This window comes from Macaca mulatta, chromosome 1 (assembly GCF_049350105.2).
Source record: "Macaca mulatta isolate MMU2019108-1 chromosome 1, T2T-MMU8v2.0, whole genome shotgun sequence".
NCBI classification, from domain to species: Eukaryota; Metazoa; Chordata; class Mammalia; order Primates; family Cercopithecidae; genus Macaca; species Macaca mulatta.
In genome coordinates, this window is record NC_133406.1 from 13,455,379 (window position 1) to 13,469,293 (window position 13,915).

A 13,915-nucleotide genomic window follows, 5' to 3' on the forward strand; every position below is an offset into this window, starting at 1 on the left:
GGTGCACAGATCATTTGAGGTCAGGAGTTCAAGACCAGCCTGGCCAACATCGTGAAACCCATTTCTACTAAAAATACAAAAAAAAAAAAAAAAAATAGCTGGGCGTGGTGGTACGCACCTGTAATCCCAGCTACTCAGGAGGCTGAGGCAGGAGAATTGCTTCAACCTGGAAGGTGGAGCTTGCAGTGAGCCAAGATCACGCCACTGCACTCCAGCCTGGGTGATGGAGTGAGACTCCGTTTCAAAAAAAAAAAAAAAAAAAGGAAAGAAAGAAAAGAAAGGAAAGAAGGAGGGAAGGAGGGAAGGAAGAACGGATGAGCATGGGGCTTCCTTCCTCTGCCCGCCCCGCCCCCGCATGCTGCTTTGGGCCAAGGGTCTGCACAGGGCCCAGCCTTCTGACCCATGCTCCCCCTTGCCCATGAGCCTCCCACAGCCAGGACTTCCGCTACCCCTGCAAGTCATGAGTTGCTCTAACTCCCTGTGAACTCCATCTCTATCAGTCCTCCCGTCTGCTGGTCATGTGCTTCTCAGTTTCCTAAAGGCCTCCTAAGTTCAGCCTGGCCCCATGTGAACTCACGGTCACCCCATTCCACTTGCTTTTTTCTAAGTGTGCTGAACAGCACAGCACCATCTCCCTGGTGGTCAGCCCAGGTGTGCCTTCCTTTCCCACCTCCCCAGCATCCAGATCGTAACCACATCCCCTGGCTCTTCCACCCTCCTCACCACCTGGCCCTCCACCCCGTCTCCCTACCAGAGCATCAGCATCTAGACTCCCGTGGTTCCCTCATTGGTCTGCTTGATTTTTATTAATTTTTTACTTTTTATTTTTCAGACGGAGTCTCACTCTGTCATCCAGGCTGAAGTTCAGTGGCACAATCTCAGCTCACTGCAACCTCTGCCTCCCATGTTCAAGCGATTCCTCTTCCTCAGCCTCCGGAGTAGCTGGGGTTATAGGCACATGCCACCAGGCCTGACTAACTTTTTGTATTTTTTAGTAGAGACGCGGTTTCACTATATTCAGGCCAGGCTGGTCTCGAACTCCTGACTTCATGATCCTCCCACCTTGGTCTGCTTATTTTGTTCACCTCTGATCCATTCTCCACACTAGGTTGAAGTGATCTTTCTAGAATGTAACAGCAGAGCATGGTGGCGCACCTACAATCCCAGCTACTTGGAAGGCTGAGGCCAGAGGATCGCTTAAGCCCAGGAGTTCAAGACCAGCCCAGGCAACATAGTGAGACCCCCCCACCCCTAACTGTCAATCAAAAAAATAAAATGTAACAGCAATCTTTTTAATTCTCTGTTAAATAACCCTTCATTTGATGACACCTGCCTACATGATACTAGCCCCACACTCTTGTAGCACTCAAGGCCCTTCCTGGTCTGCTCCCTGTCCTCCTGGGCTCCAGGAATAAGGGACCACCCAGGGTTTCCAGAAAGTGCCAGCCTGGTTTTCAGTTGCTCCGTCTTTGCCCATTCTGTACCACCACACTTGCGTGGGAGTTCTGCCTCGAACTCGCCCTCTCTGCTGACAGCGCCTAGTGGGTCCCATTCATCTTCCCAGGCTCAAATTAAGTATAAAGCCCTTCCTAACCTTATCCTTACCTCCCTCCCCAAGAAGAATTGATCATCTTCTCCTTCTTGGCTCCTCTACCCTTTACCGACGTCCGTGGTGGCACCTTGATTTGATCGTTGAGTTTGCTGCTGTTAGTTTTATCTCCAAATAAATAGAAGGCAGGAATCACGGGCCGGGCTCAGACGCTCACGCCTGTAATCTCAGCACTTTGGGAGGCTGAGGCGGGCAGATCGTGAGGTCAGGAGTTTGAGATCAGCCTGGCCAACATAGTGAAACACTATCTCGACTAAAAATACAAATATTAGCTGGGTGTGGTGGCGCATGCCTGTAATCCCAGCTACTGGGGAGGCTGAGGCAGGAGAATCGCTTGAACCTGGGAGGCAGAGGTTGTGGTGAACCAGGATCATGCCACCGTACTCCAGCCTGGGTGATATAGCCAGACTCCATCTCAAAAACAAATAAATAAAAAGCAGGAATCATATTCCAGCTCCACCCACTTCCTCATTTCTTCAGTGTGATGCCTGACATAGTATGTGTTGAATGAATGAATGAATGAATGATATGGGGTTCTCATCTTATTTTCATACTTATTAGCTATTTAATGGCTCTGGACAAATGACTTAGCTGGCTGGATATCAATTTTCTCATTTTATAAATAAAAAAATTGAGGTGAGTATAGGTTGTAAATTCTGCTTCTCAGTTCATGCACCCATCACTGTAAGATATTCCTCTCCCACAGCCATGAAACACCATACAATTCTCAGAGAGGCATTTCTTGTAGGTATTACAAAGAACAACAACAACAAAATCCGATTCTTTGTAGCAGTGAGCACAGACCTGTAGCCACATTTCTGGGTTCCTGACTATACTGAGTTCAGAGTTTGCCCCCAGAATTCATATATACCCAGAACTTTGGAATATGACTTTATTTGGAAAGTGGGTCTTTGCAGATATGATTAAGTTGAGGTCATACTGGATTAGATTAGAGTGGGACCTAAGACCAATGGCTGGTATCTTTATAAGAAGTGAAGATGGGGCCGGGCGTGGTGGCTCACGCCTGTAATCCCAGCACTTTGGGAGGCCAAGGTGGCAGATCACGAGGTCAGGAGATCGAGACCATCCTAGTTAACATGGTGAAACCCCGTCTCTACTAAAAATACAAAAAATTAGCTGGGCGTGGTGGCAGGCACCTATAGTCCCAGCTACTTGGGAGGCTGAGGCAGGAGAATGGCGTGAACCCAGGAGGTGGAGCTTGCAGTAAGCTGAGATTGCACCATTGCACTCCAGCCTGGGTGACAGAGCGAGACTCCGTCTCAAAAAAAAAAAAAAAAAAAAAAAAAGAAGCAAAGGTGACACAGTGAGACACAGAAAAGTGGGTTATGTGAAGATGGGGGCAGAGATTGGAATGATGTCAACAAATCAAGGAATAAATGCCAAGTGCTATCAGAGGTTACCAGTTGATAGGAAAAGATGAGGAAGAAGGATTTTCCCCTAGAGCCTTCAGAGGGAGCATGACCCTGCCAACACCTTGATTTTGGACTTCCAGCCTCCAGAGCTGTGAGAGAATACATTTTTGTTGCTTAGAACCACACGGTTTATAGTAATTTGTTCCTGCAGCTCTAGGAAGCTGAGACATGGCCCAGCCACGCCATCTCTCAACTGCCTTTTCGGCCCCCTTGCAGTGAACTGTCCACTTCGGTAGAGCTGCGATAAGACTCGAATGAAAATGAATTCATTCTAGACTGTAAGGTTTACAGACTGTACAAACACACAGGACATGGATTTATGTTCCTCCGTACATGCCGGTCAACACCGTGGTCCAGTTTAAGTAACCTGAATAACCCCAAAGTCAGAAAGAATTAACATCGCAGTCAGTGAGGGCTGATTAAAAGCCTCAGGCCATGAGTAGACTTCTAACATCTTCTATCGATTAAGATTTTTGTTTTCTACCTGCAAGGCCGAAGCAATGGTCAGGGAGTGTCTGGGGGGCCAGCTGGGTGAGGGAGTGGGTGGCGTGAACGGTCCCACGGAAGGTGGATCTAGTTTCTCTTTCTGCTGTTTATTCTGCACTAATTTGTCAAATGTCCCTTAAGTGTAACCGCGGTCTGCCAACCTTCTCTAATTTTCTTGACCTTAAAAAGAACCAGATAAGGTGACAGGTGTCCAGCAGGCCCCAGCGTCGTTCAGATCCCACATTCTCTTCCTAAGAAACTGTGGTTGTCTCTCAAGTCCATTACAACCCGTGCCATGCCCAAAGCTTCCAATCCCTGGACGTGTTTAGCATCTGTGTGATTAGGTGTTATTAGATCAGCTGGATGCTATCAGGCACTCAAGATGTAAATTAAGTAATTGAGATCCATACTGTAAAATGCATCAAGCTTGCCTATCACAGTATTTAATTTGCAAAGTGGTTGAAGTCGGAGTGGGGAAGAGTCATCCCCCTGCGAGGGGGACCGTGTTCCTACTGCAGACATAGAGCCCTGGGTGTCTGGGTGGGAGGGCACTCCCTTCAGGGGTCAGGACATTCAGCTCCAGCCTAGGATGACTGAGAAACAGCAGAATTGGTCATGTGGTGCTAAAATGCCACCTTACACATCCATGTGCACAGAGAGAAAGCCTGTGCCCTTTGCTGACGCAGCGATTATCACGTCAAGGTGAATTAGGACTTCCCCTGCCTATTATTATTATTATTATTATTATTACTAAGACAGAGTCTCGCTCTGTTGCCCAGGCTGGAGTGCAAGCGGAGCGATCTCAGCTCACTGCAACCTCCACCTCCTGGACTCAAGCAATTCTCCTGCCTCAGCCTCCTAAGTAGCTGGGACTACAGGCACCTGCCACCACACCTGGCCAATTTTTGTATTTTCAGTAGAGACAAGGTTTCACTATGTTGGCCAGGCTAATCTGGAACTCCTGACCTCAAACGAGTCACCCGTCTCCCAAAGTGCTGGGATTACAGTCGTGAGCCACCGCGCCCGGCCCTCCCCTCCCCTCCCTTTTAGATCCCGGTGTGGAAGCGAACGTGACCTCCATTCTTGGAGGAACGCCAAGATGTCAACTCAGTTAGTGAAATTCTTGTGACAAGTCAAAGCCAATTTATCTTACAGCTGAAAGGGTGGAATCTTATCAGTGCTCACGCTGAATGCTAGGAGAACCCAGCCTGAACATTGGAGCAAAAGCAGTGCTATCTTGTGGGCCTGGTATCTAACAGAATTTTAGGGTAAAATGTTAGACCCTAGAAATAAACACAGTTTCACTAGGTGGAATCCTTGTTAGACCTGAGTGCCTCGTTGTATTGAGTTTCCCAAATAGAAGCTCTTAAATGAGTACTTCTGTCTCAGGTTTAAAAGCATTTTCAAGGCGGTCATCCAGTATACTAACGTCTGTTGAAATACTGTATCGGTTAGTGAGATGTAAAGCTGCTGTGACAAAGAAACCCAGAAGCATAGTGACTTAAAGAGTGGGGAAACGTATTTCACTTTCTCATACAAGCCCAGAAGTAAGAAGCCAGGCTAACGGGGCCGCTCAGCTCCAGGGGAGATTTGGGGACACGGGCTCCTTCTGTTTTGTTTCTCTCTCATCTCCCAGGACTGTGCTTCTCAGATTCTCTTGAGCATCGGAACCACCTGGAGGCCTTGTTAAGCCCCTTCCCACGCCCAGAGCTCCTTTTTTGTTGTTGAGACAGAGTCTCACTCTGCTGCCTAGGCTGGAGTGCAATGGCGCCATCTCAGCTCACTGCAACCTCCGCCTCCCAGGTTCAAGCAATTCTCCTGCCTCTGCCTCCCAAGTAGCTGGGATTACAGGCACCTGCTACCACGCCCGGCTAACTTTTGTATTTTTAGTAGAGAAGCGGTTTTACCATGTTGGCCAGCCTGGTCTCAAACTCCTGACCTCAGGTGATCCACCTACCTTGGCCTCCCAAAGTGTTAGGATTACAGGCATGAGCCACCGCGCCCAGCCCCAGAGCTTCTATTCAGTAGGTCTGAGTGGGCCCAAGCATTTGCATTTCTGACATGCTCCCAGGGGACATTGATGCCTCCAGTCCAGGGACCACACCTGGAGGCACCACTCAGGCCACTGTCCTTGCCTGCCCTTGTTGAAGTTAAGCTGCAGACACATCCACGTGTGATGGGAAAGAGCTCAGAAGTCCCCAAATAGGATGTGAAAGCCCAGGCCTGGAAGTCGCACCCATCATTTCCACTCATTCGTCATCGGCATCTCCACTGGCAAGACGTGAGTCACAAAGCCACACATAGCTGCAAGCGACCCTGGGGAAAATCTAGCCAGGGGCCACCTGCCCTGCCACCATGACATTCTTGTGAGAGGAAGAGGAGCACGGATTCTGTGGACAGCCAGCCCACATACACCCATGACAATACGATCATTGCTTATTTATACATCTCCCCCTCAGCACCTGAGCTCTTTGAGGGCAGGCAAGTCTCATTCCATCTTACGGCTTCAGAATCTATCATAGAAAGCAACGTAGATGCTACGGTCCAGGTCAAGTGCTTTGGTTATACACTGAGAGCCGGGCGCCTCTCTCATAAGAATTTTCATCAGTCAGCATGGTGATTCCAGTAGTCCATGGCACCCCTCACCAGACAGTAAGCTCTGTGAGAGCAGAGACCTCACACCTGTGCCTCAAAGCCGAGCACCACTAGGGGGCTCCTCTTTTAGATGATTTAATTAATTCTAGTAGCTCCATCTTTCATCCATTGCTTGGAATGGATTTCAGATGTCAGACCACCAACCTATCCCATACTCTAAGAAGGGGTTTTAGACACCTTCCCTGTATCATCACTATTTCTCAAAATAAGGAAGTTGTTGGAGCCATCAGTACATCTGTGTGACTCTGGGTCATTACCCGTCACAACCCAGAGCTAATTTCGCTCCATTTAAGAACTGAAACAGCAGCAGCCATGGGGAATTAAAGTCACTGTTGAAGCCTCAGTTTATTCTTTCATGCCTATGAGAGTCACGTTTGTATGGACTGGCTACGGCATGCCTGCCCTATCTTGGCAATTGGGGCACAGAAGCCAAAAAAACAAGGCCTCTGGCCTTGAGGGCTCCCAGTTCGCTCACGGCCAGCCAGTGGGTCTTCCCACCACCTCACAATGAAACACAGCAATTTATTCAAAGACGAATATGTTTTCTTCTTTTGAGAGGGAAGAAAAGCTTTTGAAAACATCACGGTAAAATTTAGTGCTATTAAAAAGCAGCTTTCAGCCAGGAGAGGTGGCTCATGCCTGTAATCCCAGTGCTTTGGGATGCCAAGGTGGGAGGATCCTTTGAACCAGGAGTTCAAAACCAGCCTGGGCAATAAAGTGAGATCCTGTCTCTACAAAAAGTTTTAAAATTAGCTGGGTGTAGTCCTAACTACTCCAGACGCTGAGGTTGGAGGATCACTTGAGCCCAGGAGATTAAGGCTGCAGTGAGCTGTGATTGTACCACTGCACTCCAGCCTGGGTGACAGAGCAAGACCCTCTCTCTTTCTTACACACACACACACACACACACACACACACACACACACACACAAAAGCCAGGCGCCATGACTCATGCCTGTAATCCCAACACTTTGGGTGGCCAAGGTGGGCAGATCACTTGAGGTCAGGAGTTCAAGACCAGCCTAGCCAACATGTTGAAACTCCATATCTACTAAAAATATAAAGATTAGCTAGGTATGGTGGCACATGCCTGTAATCTCAGCTATTTGAGTGGCTGAGGCAGGACAATTTCTTGAACCCAGGAGGTGGAGGTTGTGGTGTGCCAAGATCGTGCCACTGCGCTCCAGCCTGTGTGACAGAGTGAGACTCTGCCTGTCTCAAAAAAAACAAAAACAAAAACAAAAACAAAACAAAACAAAAAAACAGCTTTCTCCCGCAACCGGACAAAGGAATCCAGTCAAGAGCTAAATTCCCATCAACTCCAACAACCTGTGTTATTTTGAGAACTAGCAATGATACAGGGAAGGTGTCTACAACCACTTCCCGGGGTAGGCTGGTGGGTTGACATCTGAAATACGTTTCAAGCATTGGATGGAAGATGCTATGCAAATGCCAGAAGGACAAGGATAAATTGATAGTGTCTTTTCTGATGTGTGGCCTCTCAAAGAGCTTCTAGAGTTAGTAAATCATCTAAAAGAGGAATCTAAAAAGCTGACGGGGCTGTGAATAACACTAAGGGTCAGGAGAACAGCAACTCTGCTGCCCACCACTGTTACGACTGACTCACGTGTCTTCAGCCAGGCTCTTCATCTTGGACACTGCATAAGGCAGGACTGGGCCCTGCTGGTCTAGCTCAGAACTTCTCAAACTCTAACGCAAACCTGAATCACCTGGGTTAAAATGCAGATTCGGCCGGGTGCAATGCCTCACACATGTAATCCCAGCGCTTTGGGAGGCCAAGGCGGGTGGATCCCTTGAGGTCAGGAGTTTGTCATTAGCCTGGCCAACATGGTGAAACCCCGTCTCTACTAAAAATACAAAAATTAGCCGAGCATGTTGGCTCACGCCTGTGATCCCAGCTACTCGGGAGGCTGAGGCAGGAGAATCACTTGAACCTGGGAGACGGAGCTTGCAGTGAACCAAGATGGCGTCACTGCACTCCAGCCTGGGCAACAGAGGGAAACTCTGTCTCAAAAACAACAACAACAACAACAACAACAACAACAACAACAAACCTGTAGATTTGACTTCATAGGTTTGGGTAGGACCTGAGATTCTGCATTGCTAATGAGCTCCCGGGGATACTGCAGCTGATGCCTCCCACCAGGCTGTGAGTAGCAGCACCCAGCCTCCCCAGCCTCCCCCAGCCAGTCCTGTTGAGTGAGAGCCTGAGATCCGGGTGACACGACATCTGATGGGACACCAAAGTGTGGGACGCTCCAGCTAGATGCACACTTGAGCAGCGTGTCTCAAACACGGCTGCACATTAAAATCACCTGGGAAGGCCGAGTGTGGTGGCTCACTCCTATAATCCCAGAACTTCGGGAGGCCAAGGCAAGGGGATCACTTGAGGTCAGGGGTTCAAGAGCAGCCTGACCAACATGGTGAAACCCCATTTCTACTAAAAATACAAAAATTAAGCTAGGCATGGTGGCATGCACCTGTAATCCCAGGTACTTGGGAGGCTAAGGCAGGAGAGTCACTTGAACCTGGGAGTCGGAGGTTGCAGTGAGCCGAGATCACACCACTGCACTCCAGCCTGGGCAACAGAGTGAGCCTGTCTCAAAAAATAAAAATAAAAAAATCACCTGGGAAGCTTCAACATCCACTGATTCCTCAGTCCTCCCCCAGAGATTGTGGCTTAAAAGGCCTGGGGTTTGACTTGAGCATCAAGATCTTTATTTTTTTAATTTTATATTTTTGGGATTTTTTGAGACAGGGTCTCTGTTGCCCAGGCTGGAATGCAGTAGCATGATTATAGCTCACTGCAGCCTCAAACTTCCAGGCTCAGGCAATCCTCCTGCCTCAGCCTCCTCAATAGCTGGGATCACAGGCATGTGCCACCACACCCAGATAATTTTTTAATTTTTTGTAAAGATGGGGTCTGACTGTGTTGCCCAGGCTGGTCTTGAACTCCTGGGCTCAAACAATCCTTCTGCTGCAGCCTCCCAAAGCACTGGGCTTACAGGCATGAGTCACTCCATCCAGCTGGAATCAGGATCCTTGAAAGTCCCCCACAGTGGTTCAGATGTACAGCAAAGTCTGAGAAGCTCTGGTTGCCGATAGAGCAGTGGTTTTATCAGAATCCCCAAGAGAGCTAAGACAGCACTCTAAGGTCATGGAGGTGGGTAGAGCAGGGCCTTAGTCTCATTACATTCCCAGAGGATTCTGATCCCAACCAAATTTGGGGAAACGATGGTAGAGAACGGCTTCCCCACAGTGGGCTGGGGAGTGTGGGTGCAGCCTACAGGTGCTCTGCCTGGATCCAGCACCTCAGCCCTCTGGGTGGGGCCTTGGGTAGCCAGAGTCAGTGGAGCCAGTTGCCTCAGTGGGTCTGTTTTCCCCAGAATGTGGTGGAAAAGTATAAGAAGCACTGTTATATTAAAATACAAAACCAAGGCCGGGTGCGGTGGTTCACGCCTGTAGTCCCAGCACTTTGGGAGGTGGGTGGATCACCACCTGAGGTCAGGAGTTCAAGGTTAGCCTGGCCAACATGGTGAAACCCTGTCTCTACAAAAACAGAAAAAAAACATTAGCCAGGCGTGTTGGCGGGCACCTGTAATCCCACCTACTTGGGAGGCTGAGACAGGAGAATCACTTGAATCTGGGAGGCGGAAGTTGCAGTGAGCTGAGATCACACCACTGCACTCCAGCCTGGGCAACAGGAAAAAAAAAAAAAAAAATATATATATATATATATACACACACACACACACACACACACACACACACACAAATCAAACAAATTAAAAAAAAAACAACTAAACTAAAACATGAAGCATTCCTGGATCTCTGTCAGAGCTCTTTACAAGGTCACAAGTCCCATTCATAAGAGCTCCGTCCTCATGACTTAACCACCTCTCAGAGGTCCCACCTCCTAATAGCATCACTTTGGGGCTTTGGATTTCAAAATAGGAATCTGGGGGGCGGGGGGACAGAAACATTCAGACCATAGCACAGGCTGAGAAAAATGCACCAAATATAACTTCAAACCATCTCCCCTGAAGTTGAAGCCAAAATGAATTTGGATTCCATTTTAGCCAGGGGAGCAAACAGGTCTGTCAGCTTATTCTTGCCGGGCTTTTAGCTTTGCTCCAAGTTCATTAGGATCCCTCGGAGATGGATGCTGTAGGGCAGAGCACTCGGTAAACCCTTGGGGAATGAACTCATTGATCTGCCCACCTGGGCCTCCCAAAATGCTGAGATTACAGGCATGAGCCGCTGTGCCCGGCCAGGTGTATATTTTTATAAGAAGAAAACACATTTGACAGAGGTTTGGCTGGAGCTGGGGCTGCTCGTGTTGGGGGTGGCAGAGCGACTGGGCATGCAGGTTTGCGGGGGCCAGGGGAGCAGTCTGGTGAGGCCTGGGGTGGCCTGTGGCCCCGAAGTTGTGTTTCCAGTCTGCTCTGGGTCAGATCTGAGGGTTCTCTGTCTGCCTTGAGCTCCCCATCTCCCCAAGGTCTGATATGGAGTCCCCAGGCTTTGGGGGAAGGCTGCTGAGCTTGAGGAGAGGGGAACCATGGGATGGGGTGGATGGGGACGCTGGGAACAATGTCAGGGGGTCCCCACATCTCCAGACACATCTCTGGTTGTGCTTTCAGGTGACCTCAAAGCAGCAGCTCTGAATTCACCTCTCATCTGACGACTGACCGCTGCTGCCGCCGCCAGCCTCTGTCCCCTTCCCGGGCCTGTCACACGGCTGCCTCTCAGCAGGTAAGGAGAGTGACTTACCTGTGCAGGGGCAGGGGGACAGCAGGTGTCTTCGCCAGGAGCGTGTGTGGGGGCCAGGGTGAGACTCAGTTCTCAGGATCCTTGATGGTGGCCAGGTCCTCACAGCGTCATTTTCTTCTAGCAGCCATCACTGTCCTGTCCCCTTCTCCCACCCTCCATGGCAGACATGGAGCCCTTAGAAACCTTTTACCACCTCCTGTTATCCCCTATGTGAGTGGATGCGCCCCTGTTGGGGGAGCAGAGGAGGAGAACCGAGCCATCGCCGAGGGCTGCTGGGCCTTGGCTGGGGAACTGTGCTGTATGCTTCCCTGTGGGAAAAGAGACGCTATCGCGGTGAGCCTCCTTGTTGAGCAAGGATGAAAGGAGGTCGACCACTCACTCCCTCCCCATCCTCAGTTTAAGCTGCTGGGTCCCTTCAGGCTCAGGGATAGCTGTAGGCTGGCTGCAGTATTCTACTGACAGATACTTATCAACTGCTCATGGACAGAAGTCATAGTTAGGGAGGATGGCTACAGAGGCACAATGCCATCCGTCTTCCAGAAATTCTAAATACTGTGCCCCAAGTCAAGTCAGATCAGAAGCACTGGGGATGGAACCACCTTTCATTGGTCTCCCAGCCCCAACTTTGCATTTACTGAGTTGTGTGCTGCAAGATGCAGCCCATCAGAATATTACAGGGCATGATCGTACGCAGGGGTTCACACCTGTAATCCCAGCATTTTGGGCGGCCAAGACGGGTGGATCCCCTGAGGTCAGGAGTTTGAGACCAGCCTGGCCAACATGGTGAAACCCGTCTCTACTAAAAATACAAAAATTAGCCAGGCATGGTGGTACGCACCGGTAATCCCAGCTACTCGGGAGGCTGAGGCAGGAGAATCGCTTGAACCCAGGAGGTGGAGGTTGTAGTGAGCCCAGATCGCACCACTGCACTCGCAGCCTGGGTAAAAGAGCAAGACTCCATCTCAAAAAAAAAGAATGTTACAGAGCAAACCGGGGTCTGCTTGCCCAGTGTGGTAAGACCACCGAGGTTTTGCAGTGGAAGAAAGGAGGGTGTTTAATTGCTGGGCACCAAGCAAGGAGGACTCGGCGGCTCATGCTCAAATCCTGACCAGTGGCTTGCAGGTAAGGGTTTTTTAAGTCGGGGGTACATTTCAGGAAAGCAGAAGTTACAAGTAAGATTGTAAAATCAACACATGGCGGTTACACACTGATTTTGGCTGAAAAGGGCGGGTATCTTGAAGCCAGCGCATAGAGGTCATGGATAGATTTAAAGATCTTCTGATTTGCAATTAGTTAAGGAAAAGAAGCTTTGTTTTAAGTGTTGGAGTCAGCAAAAAACAATGTTAGCTCTGGTTTGTGGGCAGGACTCCCTCCAGGCCCCTCAGGAAGAAATTAATTAATTAATTAATTAATTTAGAGATAGCGTCTCATTCTGTCACCCAGGCTGGAGTGCAGTGGCATGATCCCGGCTCACTGCAACCTGTGCCTCCCGGGTTCAAGCAATTCTCCTGCCTCAGCCTCCTGAGTAGCTGGGATTACAGGCGCACGCCATCCCACCCGGCTAATTTTTTTTGCATTTTTAGTAGAGATGGGGTTTCACCATGTTGGCCAGGCTGGCCTCAAACTCCTGATCTCAAGTAATCCACCCACCTCTGCCTCCCAAAGTGCTGGGATTACAAGCGTGAGTCACCGCACCTGGCCCATGAAGAAATTTAGAACCAAGAGCGGCGGTCAGAGTTGAGTCCTCAGTTCCCCCTCATCTGAGGTATCTGTGCCAGCAGATTCATTCAGTAGGGGGCCAGGTTTCTGAAAAACAACTCAGACACATATGTTAAGATGTTATCTTTAGTTTCCATAGGGAAACCAAACATCTCGTAATTCTAGCTTCTTTGGCTATTGTTTTAAGCTACTATTACCTTCTTGCTTATCAAGTCATTTATTTACTTCTCATGGCTAGCTTGGAATTTCCCTTGAAGGAACTCAAGATTTTCCTTTATTTCCCTGGTGGGGGTACCACAGACCCCTACAACGGGTTCCCTGCTGCATCTCAAGAAACCCCTGGTGCAACCTGTGTGCATAAGCACATTCCTGTGTACCTGGAAAGAAAGAGCTGTGTGAGCACGTGGCCCCAGGGGCCAACCCTAAGCAAGTGGTCCCTTTTCCCCCTTGCCTCATCTTCTAGAAAGCAAGAGCCCAGTCAGTGTGGCCGGTAGCCAGTGTGGCCAGCAGTCAGTGTCGCCGGTAGTCAGTGTCTCCGGTAGTCAGTGTGGCCAGTAGCTAGTGTGGCTGGTAGTCAGTGTCGCCGGTAGTCAGTGTCTCTGGTAGTCAGTGTCTCCAGTAGCCAGTGTCACCGGTAGCCAGCATCACCGGTAGACAGTGTGGCCGGTAGTCAGTGTCTCCGGTAGTCAGTGTGGCCAGTAGCTAGTGTGGCCGGTAGTCAGTGTCGCCGGTAGTCAGCGTCTCCGGTAGTCAGCGTCCCCGGTAGTCAGCGTCCCCGGCAGCCCGCGTCGCCGGCAGCCCGCGTCGCCGGCAGCCGGCGTCGCCGGTAGTCAGTGTGCCTGTGGAGATTTGTTGCAGCTCTTCTCTGTCCCTACTTCCATTTTTCTTCTTGGGTCCAGGTGAGATGTGCAAGCTCATGAATGTCTGTGCAGGGAGACGTACCTGAGTCCCCATGGAAGTACGGCGTCCAGACAGTCTCAGAAAGGCAGGGGTGTTATTCAGGTCAAGCCTCAAGGGCACCTGGCCAGGTAGGAGAAGCAGGGCCTCCGAAACCTTCTCACAGGGCTCTATCTTTAAAGCATGTGGTTGTCTGAGCGCCATTGGCAAAAGCCATTTCCTTCTCCCCCACCAGGGATTTCCTCAGTTTTTTGCCCACCTCAGGGAAGGGGCTCCTTCCTGCCATCTCACTCCCAGATTAAGCAAGGTTAGGATCACCCAGAGG

General features: G+C 49.8%; 1 protein-coding gene across 1 annotated transcript in view; it reads left to right on the plus strand.

The window, feature by feature from the left end:
* The window catches only part of GNG4 (G protein subunit gamma 4), a 94,511-nt gene that overhangs the window by 40,332 nt on the left and 40,264 nt on the right, over nucleotides 1-13,915 (plus strand). Inside the window, exon 2 of the mRNA XM_028849531.2 lies at nucleotides 10,845-10,956. The gene's annotated coding sequence lies outside the window, so the exon portion shown is untranslated. The remainder of the gene's footprint in view (nucleotides 1-10,844; nucleotides 10,957-13,915) is intronic.